The sequence below is a fragment of the Rhinoderma darwinii genome, chromosome 1, assembly GCF_050947455.1.
Source record: "Rhinoderma darwinii isolate aRhiDar2 chromosome 1, aRhiDar2.hap1, whole genome shotgun sequence".
NCBI classification, from domain to species: domain Eukaryota; kingdom Metazoa; phylum Chordata; class Amphibia; order Anura; family Rhinodermatidae; genus Rhinoderma; species Rhinoderma darwinii.
In genome coordinates this window covers 320,301,739-320,323,511 of record NC_134687.1, presented here as the reverse complement: position 1 = coordinate 320,323,511, position 21,773 = coordinate 320,301,739, and the positions used below count along the sequence as shown (strand labels likewise).

The 21,773-nt window shown below is 43.9% G+C and overlaps 1 long non-coding RNA gene across 1 annotated transcript; it reads left to right on the top strand.

The window, feature by feature from the left end:
- The first annotated feature begins 3 nt into the window (after positions 1 to 3).
- LOC142650099 (uncharacterized) lies at positions 4 to 21,578 on the top strand. The gene is made up of 4 exons (XR_012847587.1): positions 4 to 147; positions 4,587 to 4,672; positions 16,110 to 16,188; positions 21,192 to 21,578. It is a non-coding gene; the product is annotated as an uncharacterized LOC142650099 (long non-coding RNA).
- The last annotated feature ends 195 nt before the right edge of the window (positions 21,579 to 21,773 follow it).

Below are 21,773 nucleotides of genomic sequence, written 5' to 3'. Positions count from 1 at the left end.
ACAAAGATGGCGGCATTTACGTCATTTACTACCATAGAGTTCCTGAGTGTGTAGCTAAAGATTTACTGCTAGTGATTGTGCGATGTGACTGGTGAAATACCCGTATGAACTGTATGACCGGTTCTGAGAATACAGAACGCATAAAAAGTGAGTGGCAAAAGGAATAGCTGTTCAGGAAAAACAAAACTAAAAAACACAGATATATATTATAGTATGTACAAGTGGATAGAAAAATATTTGCATAAACTAAGGCTGTGTTCACATCCTCCACTGCAGTTCAATGAGATTTGACGATAAATTTAAAGGGGTTGTGCCACAAAACACATGTATCCCCTATCCATAGGATAGGGGATACATGTGTGATTGCTGGGGCCCCAGTGATAAGGAGAACTGGGGACCAAAAGTCCCCCATGAGAAGCATGGGACTTACGGGGTTCTGTGTCCGGAAGATCCATAGAAATGAATGGAGCGTCGGTAACGGTTTATGGAGCTTCCGGACACACAAGCTGGGCACAGACCCCGGAAGTTCCATGCTTCTCATGGGGGACTTTTGGTCCCCCGTTCTCCTTATGCTGGGGCTCCCAGCGGTCGCACCCCCAGCGATCACATGTATCCCCTATCCTGTGGATAGGGGATACATGTGTTTTGTTGCACACACCCTTTAAGGCCTCAAGCACACTTCAGTTATTTTCTTTAGTGTGCTATCCGTTTTTTTTAACTCCTAGCACGCTGACACATTAATTTCTATGGGGCCATGCAGACTTACGTTGTTTTAACGGAAGCGTGTGGCAGTTCCGACAAAAAAAAAGGACAGGTCCTACTCCTGTCCGTTTTTCACGGAACAGTCTCGGCCTTTTCGTTCATTTGGTCCGTTGAAACAATGGACTGCACACCGAAGCTATCCGTACGACGGCCAACAAAAGTGTGCATGAGGCCTAAGGCCCCATGCACACGACCGTGCCCGCAATCACGGCCCGCGATTGCGGGCACGGCCGGTCGCTGACTGACAGCCGCATTTTCGGGCCGTGCTCCCATACAAAGTATGGGAGCACGGCCCGCAAAATGCGAAAGAACGGACATGTTCCATAATTCCCGGAACATTTCCACGGCACTGACACCCTTCCATAGTGCTACGGAAAGGTGTCAGTGTTCAATGAAAGTGAATGGCTCAGTTTTTGCGGACCGCAAAAACTGAGGTTTTTTACGGTCGTGTGCATGGGGCCTCAGGGTATGTGCACACGGTAGCAGGCTTTTACGTCTGAAAAGACAGACTGTTTTCAGGAGAAAACAGCTGCCTCGTTTCACACGTAAATGCTCCTCCTCGCATTTTGCGAGGCTTCTCTGACAGCCATAAATTTTGAGCTGTGCTTCATTGAGTTCAATGAAGGACGGCTCAAATTACGTCTGAAAGAAGTGCCCTGCACTTCTTTTGACGAGGCTGTATTTTTACGCGTCGTCGTTTGACAGCTGTCAAACGACGACGCGTAAATGACAGATCGTCTGCACAGTACGTCGGCAAACCCATTCAAATGAATGGGCAGATGTTTGCCGACGTATTGTAGCCTTTTCAGACGAAAACGAGGCATAATACGCCTCGTTTACGTCTGAAAATAGGTCGTGTGAACCCAGCCTTACACCACAGCAACAGGCATACCTCCCAACTTTTGAATTCGGAAAAGAGGGACATTTTAAGCCACGCCCCCTGACCACGCCCAATATCCGGCATAAACACATCAAATCACGGCCAGATCCTTCTGTAAACAACAAGTGCGCATTCTCACTGCGGATCTCTAGACTGTCTGGATATCACAGATATTATGGATCCGGTTATGTCGTCTTTATGTTACTTTTCCTATCTTGGGTATAACATTTGCTCATCACAGCAGCAGCTGCAGGACAAACCAAAAGGCTGAGAACAATGAAAGTCAAGAGGGAGACCCTGTGGTGGATGACTTTTTAATTGACAGGTAGCAGAGTTACATGATGGGGATTTTTTTTTTCCAGTTGTGTAACTCTGCTACCGGTCAATGGAAAAATCATCCACCAGAGCCCCCCTGTAGATTGCGCCACACAGCCCCCCTGTAGATAGCGCCACACAGCCCCCCTGTACATAGCGCCAGACACAGCCCCCACTGTAGATAGCTCCACACGCAGCCCCCCTTGTAGATAGCTCCACACGCAGCCCCCCTTGTAGATAGCTCCACACGCAGCCCCCCTGTAGATAGCTCCACACGCAGCCCCCCTGTAGATAGCTCCACACGCAGCCCCCCTGTAGATAGCTCCACACGCAGCCCCCCTGTAGATAGCCCCAGATACAGCCCCGTGTAGATAGCTCCACACACAGCCCCCTGTAGATAGCTCCACACACAGCCCCCTGTAGATAGCTCCACACACAGCCCCCTGTAGATAGCTCCACACACAGCCCCCTGTAGATAGCTCCACACACAGCCCCCCTGTAGATAGCTCCAGACACAGCCCCCCTGTAGATAGCTCCACACACAGCCCCCCTGTAGATAGCTCCAGATACAGCCCCCTGTAGGTAGCTCCAGATACAGCCCCCTGTAGGTAGCTCCACACACAGCCCACTGTAGATAGCGTCAGATACAGCCCCCTGTAGATAGCTCCACACACAGCCCCCTGTAGATAGCGTCAGATACAGCCCCATGTAGATAGCTCCAGACACAGCCCTTCTGTAGATAGCTCCACACACAGCCCCCCTGGAGATGGCTCCATACACAGCCCCCTGTAGATAGCTCCACACACCCCCCCTGTAGATAGCTCCACACACAGCCCCCTGTAGATAGCTCCAGATACAGCCCCCTGTAGATAGCTCCAGATACAGCCCCCTGTAGATAGCTCCACACACATCCCCCTGTAGATAGCTCCACACACAGCCCCCCCTGTAGATAGCTCCAGATACAGCCCCCCTGTAGATAGCTCCAGATACAGCCCCCTGTAGAAAGCTCCACACACAGCCCCCTGTAGATAGCTCCAGATACAGCCCCCTGTAGATAGCTCCAGATACAGCCCCCTGTAGATAGCTCCACACACATCCCCCTGTAGATAGCTCCACACACAGCCCCCCCTGTAGATAGCTCCAGATACAGCCCCCCTGTAGATAGCTCCAGATACAGCCCCCTGTAGAAAGCTCCACACACAGCCCCCTGTAGATAGCTCCACACACAGCCCCCTGTAGATAGCTCCACACACAGCCCCCTGTAGATAGCTCCACACACAGCCCCCTGTAGATAGCTCCACACACAGCCCCCTGTAGATAGCTCCACACACAGCCCCCTGTAGATAGCTCCACACACAGCCCCCCTGTAGATAGCTCCAGACACAGCCCCCCTGTAGATAGCTCCACACACAGCCCCCCTGTAGATAGCTCCAGATACAGCCCCCTGTAGGTAGCTCCACACACAGCCCACTGTAGATAGCGTCAGATACAGCCCCATGTAGATAGCTCCAGACACAGCCCTTCTGTAGATAGCTCCACACACAGCCCCCCTGGAGATGGCTCCATACACAGCCCCCCTGTAGATAGCTCCACACACCCCCCCTGTAGATAGCTCCACACACAGCCCCCTGTAGATAGCTCCAGATACAGCCCCCTGTAGATAGCTCCAGATACAGCCCCCTGTAGATAGCTCCACACACAGCCCCCTGTAGATAGCTCCACACACAGCCCCCCCTGTAGATAGCTCCAGATACAGCCCCCCTGTAGATAGCTCCACACACAGCCCCCTGTAGATAGCTCCACACACAGCCCCCTGTAGATAGCTCCACACACAGCCCCCTGTAGATAGCTCCACACACAGCCCCCTGTAGATAGCTCCACACACAGCCCCCTGTAGATAGGTCCAGTTTACTAGCAAGGAAATCAGCAGCACCAGGACAATAGCTGTAAACTAATAGTGCTCATCTCAAAAGACCAGATCCGCAGTCCTTAAAGAGGCTGTCACCACATTATAAATGCCCTATCTCCTACATAAGGAGATCGGCGCTATAATGTAGGTGACAGTAATGCTTTTTATTTAGAAAAACGATCTATTTTCACCACTTTATTAGCGATTTTAGCTTTATGCTAATTAGTTTCTTAATACCCAAGTGGGCGTGTTTTTACTTTACACCAAGTGGGCGTTGTACAGGGGAGTGTATGACTCTGACCAATCAGCATCATGCACTCCTCTCCATTCATTTCTTCAGTTCATAGGGATCCTTTTAGATCAGTATGTTCTGTCTTATACTAACACATTAACAATACTGAAGTGTTTAGACAGTGAATAGACATTCCACGGGATGTCTATTCACAATCTCTGCACTTCGTTACTCTGTCTGTGGTAGTTACAGCAGAGGAAGCGTAATAAAAATGTCAGTTTGGAATACCCCTTTAATATATGCTCTGTAATTTAGTCCTTGTGAATGTGCACTATCCATGAATTTACTCAGATCTCTATCCAAGACATATCCCAAAAAACATAAGGCTTCATAGCGATCGAATGACATCTTGTATGCTACATGTTGTGTTTTTTGGGGTTTATAGTCCATTTGGTGTGTGCTACTGTATAAATGCTTTGTATTTTCAGATATTTTTCAATGATGTCTTATGCCAGCAAAGCTTATGTTGCATTATCAAACCACTTACAATCAAAAGAGCATTGAATATTCTTTTGTGAGTATAATTTAATATGCTGTAATAATAAATTATCTGTCGTATGTAAAAAGGCAGCTGAATGAATTACTATATGTTTGCATCATCATTGTTTCAAATCCTTTTGTGTTTGCCTCCCTTCATGTCTATGACCAGCGTTACTGGAAGTTTGTGGAAATAATATCAACTGTACAGTAAAAACAACACATATATACTGTGTAAAACTCACCATAAATTTACATTTCTTGGTTCTGGACTCTCAGAGCTGCTTCCCACAATGTGACATAAAACATTTGACAGAATGTTGTTTTCTTTTAGGTATGTGCCAGAAATCTTTGCATTGACATTTATGACAAGACAGTGGGGATATGCAATCTGTTGCCTGAAATTCTTGTTCTCTGTTAAACTCTTTTTAATCTTTATTTCAGGATTTGGTTATATGACAGCAGCTTATTTTAACCCCTTCACGACTGCAATAGGCTATATACATTCCAACTGCCAATGCCCCGTGCAGTTGCCACGTGTATAAACGTTGACAGGATTGAAGGGGTTTAATTAGTGCAGCGCTGCACTCTCACGTCTGCCGGAGCTTTAAGAGCCCCGGACTACACCCCCCACTGAAGATAGTACCACACACAACCCGCTGCAAATAGCGCTACCTAAGCTCCCTCTTGGAGCGGAATCCCCGCCCAGCTCCCTGGCCGGGGATTCGCCTCCTAGAGGAAGCCTCTGAAGTCTCTCCAACCCCGCTGTAAATAGTGACCCCCACCCTGTAGATAGCAACCCCCCCTTGTAGATAGCGCTACTGGAGAAGCCCCTGGTGTCACTATTCATATATGGACAGTGACGTCAGCGGCTCTCTCTAGGAGCGGAATCCCCGATGTCAGATAGCTCTGTGCCGGGGATTCCGCTTCTAGAGATTGCCCCTGACGTCACTGTCCATTTGGACAGTGACGTCAGAGGCTCTCTCTAGGAGCGGAATCCCCGGTGTCATCTAGCTCTGTGCTACTGGAGAAGCCCTTGGCATCACTATCCATTTATGGACAGTGACGTCAGGGGCTACTCCTGGAGCGGAATCCCCGGCCACAGCGCTGCCGACGCTGAGGCAGGGGATTCCGCTTTTAGAGTTCGCCCCTAACGTCACTGTCCATATATGGATATTGACGCCAGATGGATTCCGCTCCTACAGGGAGCTACAGTGGTGCTATTTACAGGAAGGGGGATGCCAAATACAGGGGAAGTGGCACTATCTACAGGGGAAGTGGCACTATCTACAGGGGAAGTGGCGCTATCTACAGGGGAAGTGGCGCTATCTACAGGGGAAGTGGCGCTATCTACAGGGGAAGTGGCGCTATCTACAGGGGAAGTGGCGCTATCTACAGGGGAAGTGGCGCTATCTACATGGTGTGGCGCTATCTACAGGGGGATGGTGCAATCTGCAGGGGGAGGTGCTATCTGCAGGGGGTGGCGCTATCTGCAGGGGGATGGTGCTATCTACAGGGTGTGGCGCTATTTGCAGGGGGTGGCACTATCTACAGGGGGTGTGGCGCTGTCTACATGGGGTGCTAAATACAGGGAGTGTGGCACTATTTACATGAGCACTGTGGCATTATATGGGCACTACCTACAGGGGACACTGTGGCGCTATCTACATTGGTACTGTGTGTGGCACTATGTGGGCACTATCTTCAGTAGGAACTGTGGCACTATGGCACTATTTACAGTGGGCACTATCTATGTGGGCACTGGCACTATCTACAGTGGGCAATGTGTCACTATCTATAGTGGTATTGCGTCACTATCTACATGGGCACTGTGGTGTTTTCAGGTGGCTGCGACAAAAAAAAACCTAAAACCCATGAAAAACGTATGGCAAATGTAGGTGAAAAACGGTCAGATGGTCGCGAAATGGATTCAAATTTTGAGACACATTGATGCAAAACAGCCATGCAAAACAGCCATGAAAAACTGACAGTTGATCCGTTAACTGCCCTTTTTTTCACGTCGTGTGAATATAGCCTTATAGCCCTCTTATCCGCTCACAGCGATCCAGGGTGACTGTGTGTGTGTATGTGTCTGTGTGTGTGTATTATATATATATATATATATATATATATACATACACACTACCGTTCAAAAGTTTAGGGTCACTTAGAAATTTCCTTATTTTTGCAAGAAAAGCACAGTTTTTTTTCAATGAAGATAACATTAAATTAATCAGAAATACACTCTATACATTGTTAATGTGCTAAATGACTATTCTAGCTGCAAACGTCTGGTTTTTAATCCAATATCTACATAGGTGTATAAAGGCCCATTTCCAGCAACCATCACTCCAGTGTTCTAATCGTACATTGTGTTTGCTAACTGTGTTAGAAGGCTAATGGATGATTAGAAAACACTTGAAAACCCTTGTGCAATTATGTTAGCACCGCTGTAAACAGTTTTGCTGTTTAGAGGAGCTATAAAACTGACCTTCCTTTGAGCTAGTTGAGAATCTGGAGCATTAGGGCATGACCACACATGGCGGAATTCCTCCGCAACTGTCCGCATCAATGCCGCACCTAATCCGGGTTGCGGATTACGGCTGCGGATCTGCACAAAATGTGCAGAAAATTGATGCGGACTGGCCGCTGCGGACTGCAGGAAAAGTGCTTCCCTTCTCCCTATTCAGTGCAGGATAGAGAGAAGGGACAGCACTTTCCCTAGTGAAAGTCAAAGAAATTCATACTTACCGCCCGTTGTCTTGGTGACGCGTCCCTCCTTCGGCATCCAGCCCGACCTCCCTGGATGACGCTCCAGTCCATGTGACCGCTGCAGCCTGTGCTTGGCCTGTGATTGGCTGCAGCCGTCACTTACACTGAAACGTCATCCTGGGAGGCCGGACTGGAGACTGACGCAGGGAGTTCTCGGTAAGTATGAACTTATATTTTTTTTTACAGATACATGTATATTCAGATCGGTAGTCACTGTCCCGGGTGCAGAAACAGTTACTGCCGATCGCGTAACTCTTTCAGCACCCTGGACAGTGACTATTTACAGACGTCTCCTAGCAACGCTCCCGTCATTACGGGAGCCCCATTGACTTCCTCAGTCTGGCTGTAGACCTAGAAATACATAGGTCCAGCCAGAATGAAGAAATGTCATGGTAGTAAAAACAATACGCTCCGCAGCACACATAAGATCTGCGGACTTCATTGCGGAATTTTGACTCTCCATTGAAGTCAATGGAGAAATTCCGCCATGAGTCCGCAACCAGTCCGCCACTGCTCCGCAACAGACAGAGCATGCTGCGGACACCAAATTCCGCTCCGCAGCCTATGCTCCGCAGCGGAATTGTACGCATCGTGTAAACGAACACTGCTAAATTAAAGTGAAAGTCAATGGAGAAACGGCTCCGCTGCGGATTAACGCTGCGGAGTGTCCGCAGCGGAATTTAAGTGAAATTCCGCCATGTGTGAACCCGCCCTAAAACTCTCAAAATGGCTAGAAAAAGAGAGCTTTCATGTGAAACTCGACAGTCTATTCTTGTTCTTAGAAATGAAGGCTATTCCATGCGAGAAATTGCCAAGAAACTGAAGATTTCCTACAACGGTGTGTACTACTTCCTTCAGAGGACAGCACACACAGGCTCTAACCAGAGTAGAAAGAGAAGTGGGAGGCCCCGCTGCACAACTGAGCAACAAGACAAGTACATTAGAGTCTCTAGTTTGAGAAATAGACGCCTCACAGGTCCTCAACTGGCAGCTTCATTAAATAGTACCCGCAAAACGCCAGTGTCAACGTCTACAGTGAAGAGGCGACTCCGGGATGCTGGCTTTCAGGGCAGAGTGGCAAAGAAAAAGCCATATCTGAGACTGGCTAATAAAAGGAAAAGATTAATATGGTCAAAAGCACACAGACATTGGACAGAGGAAGATTGGAAAAAAGTGTTATGGACAGACGAATCGAAGTTTGAGGTGTTTGGATCACACAGAAGAACATTTGTGAGACGCAGAACAACTGAAAAGATGCTGGAAGAGTGCCTGACGCCATCTGTCAAGCATGGTGGAGGTAATGTGATGGCCTGGGGTTGCTTTGGTGCTGGTAAAGTGGGAGATTTGTACAAGGTAAAAGGGATTTTGAATAAGGAAGGCTATCACTCCATTTTGCAACGCCATGCCATACCCTGTGGACAGCGCTTGATTGGAGCCAATTTCATCCTACAACAGGACAATGACCCAAAGCACACCTCCAAATTATGCAAGAACTATTTAGGGAAGAAGCAGGCAGCTGGTATTCCATCTGTAATGGAGTGGCCAGCGCAGACACCAGATCTCAACCCCATAGAGCTGTTGTGGGAGCAGCTTGACCGTATGGTACGCAAAAAGTGCCCATCAAGCAAATCCAACTTGTGGGAGGGGCTTCTGGAAGCATGGGGTGAAATTTCTCCCGATTACCTCAGCAAATTAACAGCTAGAATGCCAAAGGTCTGCAATTGCTGCAAATGGAGCATTCTTTGACGAAAACAAAGTTTGAAGGGGAAAATTATTATTTCAAATAAAAATCATTATTTCTAACCTTGTCAATGTCTTGACTATATTTTCTAGTCATTTTGCAACTCACTTGATAAATATAAGTGTGAGTTTTCATGGAAAATACAAAATTGTCTGGGTGACCCCAAACTTTTGAACGGTAGTGTGTGTGTGTATATATATATATATATATATATATATATATATATATATATATATATATATACACATATAATATAGAGAAATATATATATAAAAATTGACCAAAAAGTTTTTTTTTCTTCACAGTTTTAGTGATTTGTCTGCTCATAATAAAAATTTAAAACATGGAATTAATTAAACTGATCTAGAAAATGAAAGTCTCATAAGCCTCAAAGTACAAATAGTTGTGATATTCAAAGCGGTTGCAAAGATATTATCGTTTAAAGAAGTGCATATCAGAAATGGAAAATTTGACCTGGACACAGGGGTAACAATGACCCTTGGTCATGAAAGGGTTAAGTATAGTTAATAACTGTACAGGTCTTTTGAAATGACCCCTTATTTTCATTGGCAACAACTGCTGTTTAGACCTTTTGCTTATTATTGCCAAATATTATTCTGGTTTCTTTCAAGACGTTTAAATATTATGTGTCTAGACAGATTTGTCATGAGCTTTCTCAATAGCTTTCATGATGTATCTGTTGAACGGATGCCATTATAGCCTATGGGTGATGGATGCATAAAACAAATGCCTAATAGTGGCATCCGTCACCCATAGGCTACAGTTGTATCTGTTTAACGGAAACATCATGAACTTTCATGACCTCTTTTCATGATGTATTCGTTAAATGGATACTATCATAGCCTATATGTAATATATGCCACATTGTAGGCACCCGTCACAGCCTACATTTAACGGATACATCGGGAGCTTTTCCCAATGTATACAACTAATGTAGACAAAAAACGTGATGTGAACGTAGACATAGCCATCAAAAGTGGAACCTTGTCAGCTAGCGTTATACCTTGTATCAGCTAACTGGATAAGTTGCAAGTGCAAATTTTCCAATTGCGTTAGGTTTCCGCATTAGGCATGGTATCATCTGATGCCACCAATAAATGTTGAAAGATATGGTGGAAAGCTTGGTGAGATATGTAGTGTTAGCTTACACAGATATGCAGTTCAGTTTCCGAATTCTTATACTGCATTATTGACCACAACGCTTTGAAGGAGAGTTATAGGGGTTGTCCCATTAAGAGAATCCCTTTTCAAATTGAGGACTTCACAGCGATCAGATTGGTGACATCGGGGAAAGGCTTGAGCATGTTGGATTTCAACATGCCCAATCCTTTGCTCTGCCAGGAAGTAAACTGCTGTATGTGGCTTATTCTTTTCTCCCTCTATTGAATAAATATGCACTCTCGGCCTAGCAGAGCGTGTGTGTTTATGGGGTGTTTGGGGGAAAGAGAAGCTGGCGTTCAGCCATCAACTATTTTATGTGTATGGCCAGCCTTAGCATGCTGTATGCTTTTTACTGCAGCATTCTCTAGGTGTGCAGTTTCCTTTTGTATATAAAGGGAAAGACACAATAATAAAACCTTAACACATGACAACATGCCAGTACCGGTGCAAAGCAGTGGATCCATCAGCAGAATACAGGCTCAGGTAACAGCATATTCTACCTACAGTGCAGATGATGTAGGCTCTCGTAAAACATCCTATGCATGCTAACAAGAAGACATATACGCCAATAGGATTTGGTTTTCCAGGTCTTTCATTATGTTTCTCAATTGTGACGAAAGTAATAAAAGATAGAATTTTTGAGTTGTATCTTGTATTCAACTCAAGGTACCATGATACTATACAGCAAGTACAAGTACAATCTATCCAGGATTTCCTATTACTCATTCATAGATAGCGCACATTCACAAGGACTAAATTACAGAGTATATGTTAAAGGGGTATTCCCAACTGAAAGGTATTCATGCATATCCACTGGATATTCCATAAATATCTGATAGATGATAATCCCAGCCCTAGGATCTGCACCTATAGATCATTGAGATGTGCCTCGTCCACCCCTGTTGTGTCGAGAACTTACAGCTACATCGACTAAAGAATAAAAAAGTTATAGGTCCCAAAATATAGCAACAAAAAACTTATTTTTTTTTTTTTTAACAAACTCTACTTTTGTAAAAGTAGTAGAACATTAACCCCTTAAGGACGCAGCCTAGTTTGGGCCTTAAAGAGGCTCTGTCACCAGATTTTTCAACCCCTATCTGCTATTGCAGCAGATAGGCGCTGCAATGTAGATTACAGTAATGTTTTTATTTTAAAAAAACTAGCATTTTTGGCCAAGTTATGACCATTTTTGTATTTATGCAAATGAGGCTTGCAAAAGTCCAAGTGGGCGTGTTTAAAGTAAAAGTCCAACTGGGCGTGTATTATGTGCGTACATCGGGGCGTTTTTACTACTTATACTAGCTGGGCGTTCTGACGAGAAGTATCATCCACTTCTCTTCAGAACGCCCAGCTTCTGGCAGTGCAGACACAGCCGTGTTCTCGAGAGATCACGCTGTGTCGTCACTCACAGGTCCTGCATCGTGTCAGACGAGCGAGAACACATCGGCACCAGAGGCTACATTTGATTCTGCAGCAGCATCGGCATTTGCAGGTAAGTCGATGTAGCTACTTACCTGCAAACGCGGATGCTGCTGCAGAATCAACTGTAGCCTCTGGTGCCGATGTGTCCTCGCTCGTCTGACACGATGCAGGACCTGGGGAAGTGACGTCACAGCGTGATCTGCCAGAAGCTGGGCGTTCTGAAGAGAAGTGGATGATACTTCTCGTCAGAACGCCCAGCTAGTAAAAGTAGTAAAAACGCCCCGATGTACGCACATAATACACGCCCAGTTGTACTTTTACTTTTAAACACGCCCAGTTGTACTTTTGCAAACCTCATTTGCATAAATGCAAAAATGGTCATAACTTGGCCAAAAATGCTCGTTTTTTAAAAATAAAAACGTTACTGTAATCTACATTGCAGCGCCTATCTGCTGCAATAGCAGATAGGGGTTGCAAAATCTGGTGACAGAGCCTCTTTAAGGCTCAGAGCCCATTTTTCAAATCTGACATATTTCACTTTATGTGGTAATAACGTCGGAATGCTTAAACCTATCCAAGCAATTCCGAGATTGTTTTCTCGTGAGACATTGGGCTTTAGGTTAGTGGTAAAATTTGGTCGATAGATTCAGTGTTTATTTGTGAAAAATTTAAAACTTTAGAGAAAATGTTGAAAAAATAGAATTTTTCTGAATTTAAATGCATCTGCTTGTAAAACAGATAGTTATACCACCAAAAATGGTTACTAGTTCACATTTCCCATATGTCTACTTTAGATTGGCATAGTTTTTTGAGCATTATTTTATTTTTCTTGGACGTTACAAGGCTTAGAACATGAACAGCAATTTCTCATATTTTTAAGAAAATTTCAAAAGCCTTTTTTTTAAGGTACCTGTTCAGTTCTGAAGTGGCTTTGAGGGGCCTATATATTATAAACACCCATAAAACACCCCATTTTAAAAACTAGATCCCTCAAAGTATTAAAAACAGCATTTAGAAAGTTTTTTAACCCTTTAGGCATTTCACAGGAATTAAAGCAAAATGGAGGTGAAATTTGCAAATTGAAATTTTTCTTGCTGAATTTAAATTTTATTCTATTTTTTCCTGTAACACAGAAGGTTTTACCAGAGAAACAACACTAAATATGTATTGTCCAGATTCTGCAGTTTTTAGAAATGTCCCACATGTGGCTCTAGTGTGCTCGTGCACTAAAACACAAGCCCCAGAAGCAAAGAAGCACCTAGTTCATTTTGAGGCCTCTTTTTTATTAGCATATATTTTAGGCAGCATGCCAGGTTTGAAGAGGTGTTGAGGTGCCAAAACAGTAGGAATCACCCAATAGTGACCCCATTTTGGAAACTGCACCCCTCAAGGAATTTATTTATGGTTGTTGTTACCATTTTGACCGCACAGTTTTTTCACAGAATTTATTTGAATTGGGCTGTGAATTAAAAAAAAATGTACGTTTTTCCAATAATATGTAGTTTTGGCTCAAATTTTCTTATTTTCACAGGGAACAAATTGCCCCATTTTGTTGCCCAATTTGTCCTGAGTGCAGCAATACCCCATTTGTGGTGATAAACTGCCATTTGGGCCCATGGGAGGGCTCAGAAGGAAAGGAGCGCTATGTGTTCTTTGGAATCCAGATTTTGCTGGATTGGTAGTCGGCTCTGTAGCTTTAGTATTCAGTTTTTTAGTGTTCCCACACTGTATGCTAATGAGCATAAAAGAGTCAAATCTTCATTTGAAAAGAGTCTAATCTTCGTTTGAAAAGAGTCAAATCTTCATTCCTCAAGTCTTTCTGAGTTTACCCCGCCTCCTTACTTTTGATTGACAGCTCCTCGCCTTCCCACAGCACACCAAATCCCACGCTTGTGCATTGATGTCCTCTTCTAGTGTGTGCGCACAAAGGGACACCGGATTATTACGATAAAAGGTGCGAAATGTTTGCAGACCGTTATTTACAGTCAGAGGAGGAGTTTAGGAGAGGGGATAACGGCAATGAACTTTTGATAGCAGCAGCCAGTGAGGGATAAGTAAAGTTCAATAGGTGAAATACTGGTGACAGGTTCCCTTTAAGGCATTCATCTAGAGGTGTAGTGAGCATTTTGATCCCACAGGTATTGTGTAAAAGGTATTGCGCAGCAGATGGTGAAGCGTGAGATTTGCAATTTTCTATATATATATATATATATATATATATATATATATGCCATTTCAGTGTCCAATATATTGTGCCCAGCATGCGCCACCGGAGATATACGCCCTTTAAATTGTAATGTGGGTTCTCCTGGGTACGGCAATACCCTACATGTGGCTGTTATCAGCTGCCTGGGCACACGGCAGGGCTTAGAAGGGAAGGACCACCATTTGGCCTACTGGAGCTTTTCTGGTGCTAAGTCATGAATGCAGAAGCCCCTGAGGTACCAGTACAGTTAAAACCCCCGAGAAGTGACCCCATGTTAAAAACTACACCCCTTAAGACATTCATCTAGAGGTGTAGTGAGCATTTTGACCCCACAGGTACTGTGTAAAAGATAATGCGCAGCAGATGGTGCAGCGTGAGATTTGCAATTTTATATATACATGCCAGTTCAGTGTCCAATATATTGTGCCCAGCATGTGCCACCGGAGATATATACCCCTTAAATTGTAATATGGGTTCTCCTGGGTACGGCAATACCCTACATGTGGCTGTTATCTGCTGCCTTGGCACACGGCAGGGCTCAGAAGGGAAAGATGAGGGGGATAAGCTGTGCGGAGTGCATCAGGGTAAATTAAAAATCAAGGGATGTATGATAAATTCTAAAACAATCTTTCATACAGAGCCCTGGTTTTTCGGGACACGTGTCACCTTGGTATATTGTGTCCTTCCTGATCCCCCTCTTATAGCAGACTTTGCACCTCTTTTGACTTTTTCCCTTCTTGCCAGTTTGGGGAACTTCTCCTGGAAAGTGTTGCCCTGGTACAATGCGTGTTGCCTCGCTTCCAGAAGTACTGGCTGCTCCCCCTTCTTGGTCCCTAAAGATTAGGTTCTTGATAACCACCTCTTGAAATTCCAGGAAAGTTCCCCTCAGGCCTGCACATTGACGTAGCACGTACGCATTGTACAATGCCATCTGTATGATATGCACGGCCAGCTTCTTATACCACACCCTCGATTTCCGCATGGCATTGTAGGGCTTCAGGACTTGATCTGACAAGTCCACCCCTCCCATGTACCTATTGTAGTCCAGGATGCAGTCTGGTTTGGGGGTCTCTGTACTGGTACCTCGTACAGGTACATGGGTACTGGTGTGGTCATGTATTGTTGTCAATACAAGGACATCTCTCTTGTCCTTGTACTTGACACACAATATGTTGCTGCTAGAATGTGCCCTGCTCTCACCCCTTCTGAGTGTTTGCCCAAGCAGTGTTTTAGGGAGGCCTCTCATATTTTTTCTAGCAGTGCCGCATGCCACAGTATTTCTGGAAGCGAGGCACTTGAAGAGTGGGACGCTGTTATAAAAATTATCCAGGTAGAGTTGGTAACCCTGGTCCAGCAGTGGGTGCACCAAATCCCACACAATTTTTGCATTAATTCCCAGTAAGGGGGGGCATTCTGGGGGCTGAATTCTGCTATCCTTCCCTTCATATAGCCTAAATTTGTAGGTATACCCTGATGCACTCTCGCACAGCTTATACAGTTTCACGCCATACCTTGCCCTCTTACTCGGCAGGTACTGGCGGAATTGAAGCCTCACTTTAAAATGTACCATCAATAGAAATACACTTCTCGGTGGTGTATGCTTGGGCAAACCGGGCACTGAAATGGTCTAAACTAGGAAAAACAAGATTGGATCCAGCACAGAAGATTGGATAAATCGGAAAAAATATTTCCAAGTTTAATGGGCCAATACGTTTGGCTGATTAAAATCAGGAATAAGGTGCACAGCGTGACATCCTGATAGTGTAAGGAAAAAAATGATAGTGATGAATGAGAAGCCTACGCGTTTCAGACGCTGCGAGCGTCCTTAATCATGGCTGAAGCTAACTGACTGAAATAAATGGCTGCCATATATACTCCTGTCCGCATGTGCTTATCATTGACCCTAATTGTAATTTACATGTGTTCACTCCGTGGTACTGTCGGTATGTTAGCTCTATTATCAGGTGTGGATACATTATCGACAGGGTGTGATAGGAGGAATTCAGATGTAGCACAAGCGGATTAGGTATTTGTATGCTGGTATGTTAGTTTGGAAATAATTCAATCTATAACAATCGTCTTTGCTGAAACTGTCATATTAGAAAACATCCGGTTCAAGGGGTCATTCGTTGTTGTGCTTGCGTTCCACAGAGTATGGTAACGCTGAACCGCACTACCGGAAGTGGTATCCCTGACGTTGAAGAATCAAGAGGAACAGTGTGGTCCGATCGTGAGTATACGATGTAAACCTATATGTTTAAACAAACTGTATATGTACCATATATTATGTTAGGTTTAAACCTGGATAAATGGCATGATCATACAGATACAAAAGTCGGATTATCAGTTTGTTCTGAGGGACGTCCTTTTGACTGTTATACTTATATATTTAGATAGAAACTTAACAGCAGAAATAAATTAGTCGAGCATAAAAATTATCTGAATTGATGAAATCTTAAATATATATATAAAAAAAAAAAAATTGCTTGATTAGAACAGTCAGCTTCTAGGTATAGTTAATCGGATAATGAAGTAAAAGCAAAACTTGTATATGAAAGTGGATGGGAACGAAAAGAATTATTTGAGTGACAGAAATTATATGAATAATCTTATATTAAACAAAGTGACTTTAAAAGATGTGTTGTGTAATAAGCATATAACATACACGCCACATCGTTAAGAACGTGTGTAGACCTTGACTTAGAAAAATAAACTAGAATTATGTAAATGCTCAATGAAAATAACCCGATTACAACAGCAGTGTTTTAGGGAGGCCTCTCATATTTTTTCTAGCAGTGCCGCATGCCACAGTATTTCTGGAAGCGAGGCACTTGAAGAGTGGGACGCTGTTATAAAAATTATCCAGGTAGAGTTGGTAACCCTGGTCCAGCAGTGGGTGCACCAAATCCCACACAATTTTTGCATTAATTCCCAGTAAGGGGGGGCATTCTGGGGGCTGAATTCTGCTATCCTTCCCTTCATATAGCCTAAATTTGTAGGTATACCCTGATGCACTCTCGCACAGCTTATACAGTTTCACGCCATACCTTGCCCTCTTACTCGGCAGGTACTGGCGGAATTGAAGCCTCACTTTAAAATGTACCATCAATAGAAATACACTTCTCGGTGGTGTATGCTTGGGCAAACCGGGCACTGAAATGGTCTAATAGGGGTCTCAGTTTGTACAAACGTTCAAAACTGGGGTCATTTCGGGGTGGGCACTGCTCATTATCCGTATAATGTAAGAAGCAAAGTATTGCCTCATAACGCATCCTGAACATGGCCATACGGTACATCGGGGTGTGGTATAAGATGTCCGTGCTCCAGTAGGTCCTAATGGACGGCTTTTTCAGAAGCCCCATGTTCAAGTGAAGTCCCCAGAACTTGCCCAACTCTGTTGCATATACAGGGGTCCACCTGTGAGATTGGGCATAAAATGATGTGGGGTTCTTAGTAATATACTGTTGGGCATACAAATTAGTCTGGGAGACCATAAGATCTATAAAGTCATCAGTGAAGAACTTGAAAAAGTAAATTTCACTGAGCCCTGCCGTATTAAATTTTATCCCTGAGCTGCCTGTGTGCTCTGGGATTTGGGTCTCATAAATGTCTGGTGTGGGGGACCAAATGGGGTCACTTCGCTCTGGGGTTTCAACTGCGGCGGGGTCATTTCGCTCGGGGGTTTCAGCTGTAGTAGTGGTCCTGGAGCGTCTCCTAGTGGGTTACTCTTCTTCATCACTGGATGAGGAGGTGGATAAGTAAAACAGAGTCTCACCATCCGACAACTCTGTGTCGGAGGCAAGAAATGAATATGCCTCTTCGGCACTAAATGTCCGTTGGGACATGATTGTTTGCTTCCCTAACTAGGAGCGATAGGCTGCTACCTAAACCAGCCAAAAAAATTGGTGTTTTTATAGAACGAGTGGGCTTCCCTGAGACTAAACCTAACTAGGGCGAGGGTTCCTAACACTAAACCTAACTAGATTTTATTTGAACTTCCCTGAGACTAAATCTAACTACGGCGACTTTTCCCTGACACTAAACCTAACTAGAATATTCAGAGCTTCCCTGACGCTAAACCTAACTACGGTGATGGACCCCTAACGCTAGATCTAACTACGGTGACGGATTCCTGATGCTAAATTCCCTGACGCTATACCTAACTACGCTTTTTGACGGTTCCCTGACACTAACTAACCCTAATACTAAACTAACCAGTTAAATTGTCTAAATTAACAGGTTTTTTGGTTATTGTTTTTTCAAAAAATTTATTTTTTTGGTTTTATATATTTTATAAGAAAAAAAACAAAAAAAGAATCCCCAGGGACCAAGAAAGTGGTCCTGAAGACTAAGAAGTGGTCAGTGATAGGAGATCACTGACCAAAAATGTGGGGGGAACACAAAGAGGAAGGGTACAGGAGTGGGTAGTGGATGGGAGAGGTGGGATACAGAAAAAAGTGTTTTTTTGAGTCTTTTTTTGACTTTTTATAACTTTTTGAAAGTCTTCTCTCTCTGTCTTCTTCACACAACCACTCTGAACGCTTCGCTATCTCCAACAGAGGCGTTCAGGGCGGATGCGGCAGGAAGTGTAGTCAGGGAGAGGAAGTTTATACATCGATCGCCGCTATTGGACAGTTACTCACTGACTGTCCAATAGCAGCGATCGTGGAGGCGGGACCATCGCTACAGGTCCCGGTGTATTGAGCTGTGATAGCCTGCTGTCCGAAACAGCAGCTGTCACAGCTCGTACACGCACCGGGGGAAAATGGCGCTGCATTTTCCCTGTGACGTACTATTCCGTCACTGAGCGCGAACGGGGAGGTCAGCATGACGGAATAGTACGTCACTGAGCATTAAGGGGTTAAAAAAAATATATACATTTGGTATCACCGTAATCGTAATGACCCAAAGAATGTAATTTTTACTTCATGGTGACTGCCGTAACATTTTTATTACATTATATGGTACATTAAATGGTGCCATTAAAAAATAGAACTCGGCCCGCAATACAAAAGTTCTCATATGTCTATGTCGACGTAAAAATAAAAAAGTTATGTATTTTCGAAGGCGGGGGTGAAAAAAATTAAAATGGCTGTAGCGCCAAGGGGTTAAACAATGTAGTAATTTAGTATTACTAGGCTTTGGTAAGAATTAAGGAAATAATTTTTTTTCCTTCCACATTTTCCCCTTCAAATTCTAATATCAAAATGGAAATATTAACCCCTTAAGGGCACAGCTATTTTGTTTCTTGAGGACAGTGATTTTTGTAGTCTATTTTTTATCAATGCGTTCTGAGAGCCATAACTTTTTAATTTTTTCATCAAAGTAGCAGTTTGAAGGCTTGCTTTTTGGGCGACGAATTGTATTCTTTAATGGCACCATTTTAGGGCACAGCCCTACCTATACCTTCATAAGCACATTACTGCTCTCTCATGCTTTAAAATATACTCCGAACCAGTCTAAACCACTTGAAGTGTAAAGGGCCTGTGTGATGAATCTCAAACAAGTCAACTACAAGGCCTCGTTCACATCAGCGTCGGGTTCTGTTCATGGGTTCCGTTAGACCTTTCCGTCGGAGGAACCCATAAATGGAAAGACAAACGGAAATGTAGTCGACTACGCTATTGTTTCCGCTAAAGAAAAACGGAAACCTTACAAAACAGAGACAAACAAGTCGGGTCGCTTCTACAAATTTTCAACAGCAGAGAAACTGCATGTCAAAACGGCGGCATGGGGACGTTCTCTTCCTCCTCTAGCAGCCAAGACAGACATCCATCCTTCGCCGACGCAACCTCTACAAACTGTCTGGAGCCAAGTACCACCCGAAAAAGCAAAAAGCCACCAGCCTACAGACCAAATTGCTCAACATCACACCCCTACTTGAGAGAAACAACAGCATAATGTATCCTTTTCCTTGTTACCAATGACCTCTGGTACACCCCAGGTCACTACATAAAATTAAGGCCAAAGGGTCTTAAATTATCTTTTTTTAATTTCCTTTGTTGCACTTGTCCATTACAGTAGAGGACTTGATCCTACATTTGGTTCACATCCCATTAAGCTTCTTGCTCCATCTAAGAGACATGAACGCTCCAGTTCCTGACTACCATGGACTAAACACCCCCACTTAAACTTTTGCTACCATACTATACAACAGGATACTATTATATCTTTGTAAATGTTCTTTGGGATTCAATTACTTGTTTATTTATCTCTTATGCATCTTGTTCAATTCTCACACTCTCGATTAAACGTGAACTATTATTAACTTGTTGAATTGACTGTATTTGCTGGCAAATGCTTCGTTCTTTTTGTTTTTATGACTTTTCCACTCTGCTGAAAGCCTATCCTTTCCCCCCATCTTTCCTTTTGCAGAACAATTTAAGTATTTGATCACTGCTTTATAATTACAAGGTGAGTTGTTGGCTCATTCTGACTTATAATAGCCTAAAAATCTGCACCCTTTTACCTGGGATGCGATGATCTAAACATATCCCCACCTGGTCTCACCTCCGAGACCCCTCCACACCCAATTGTTCTACCCCCCCTCTTTTTCCCTTTTTTATGGGCCACTATTTCATCACCTTCCTACATCATGGCTAATTTATTCTTAAAAATAATCTCGCACAACGTTCAGGGATTTAATTTCCTGGCTGAGAGAGTGAAAGCCTTCCAATATTACAATAGTGCAAGGCTGATATAATATGCCATCAGAAGTCATGATTTTCTCAAACTTTTCTCTCAAACTTTTGCACTTTAAAAAATAGCAGACCCTATCGATAGCTGCTCCTTTAGGGTACTATCAATGATGTAGACCGAACCCTGGTGGCATATTACGCCCCTTATACTTATCAACTTAATTTATTTTCTGTTAGTTCAAAGTTATTTAGGCAATTATACAAAGGGCCTTTTACTTGTGGCAGGTGATCTAGTGCTTCAACCTTCTGCAGATAGGTCTCTCTCTTCACCAAGCTATTCCCAACACTCAACTTCTCCTTTTCAGACTATGGCCATGAAGACATTTGGAGGGAATTTTACTCTCACCCTCATAACTTCTTATACAGGATAGATTACATTTTTACCACCCAACCTATTATTCCCTTGATGACTTCAGCCAAGATTGCCTCTAGATCTTGGTCTGACTATAGCCCAGTTACACTCATCTGTCAATCTTTAGTCCCAGCCAAACCAACCACTCCTGGCGGCTAAACGACTCTTTGCTTACTTCCTCAGACTCATTCACCCAAATTCAATCTGCTGTGCAATCCTATTTTGGTTGGAATGTCTCCTCTTCGATCACTCTTTGGCAAGTGCACAAAATGACTATATGTGGCAAATTAATTCACATAATTTCTCATCAGAAGAAACTAAGACTTGACAAAATTCAACAATTAACTACAAAACAAGACACCATGGAGAGGAGACCCATCGGGTGCGAACAAATCTCAGGTTATGGCGGTTCAGACTGAATTTGAATATTTTATTAACAAACAAGGCTGAAAAATCGTTGGTCGAAACAAAAGTTCTATACTATAGATATCAATCCATACCTCTCACTGAGCTTGCTGGACTAAGTGGCTTGTGTAATAAGTTGAGTTAATAAACGTACTTTATAACTTGTTCACTGTTCTTTGTAACTGGCATAATGGATCGCAAGACTGAAGTTTTTATTCAGTGCACAGTTTGCCATATGTATGCACGACTGGAGCAGGCGTTCCAGACTGACTACCTCTGGGTGTAGCGTCCTTGGCCACGGACCGTCGGTTTTACTCACCCCCCCCTGGCGGCCCCAGCCATGGATCTGTGAGTGCTGGC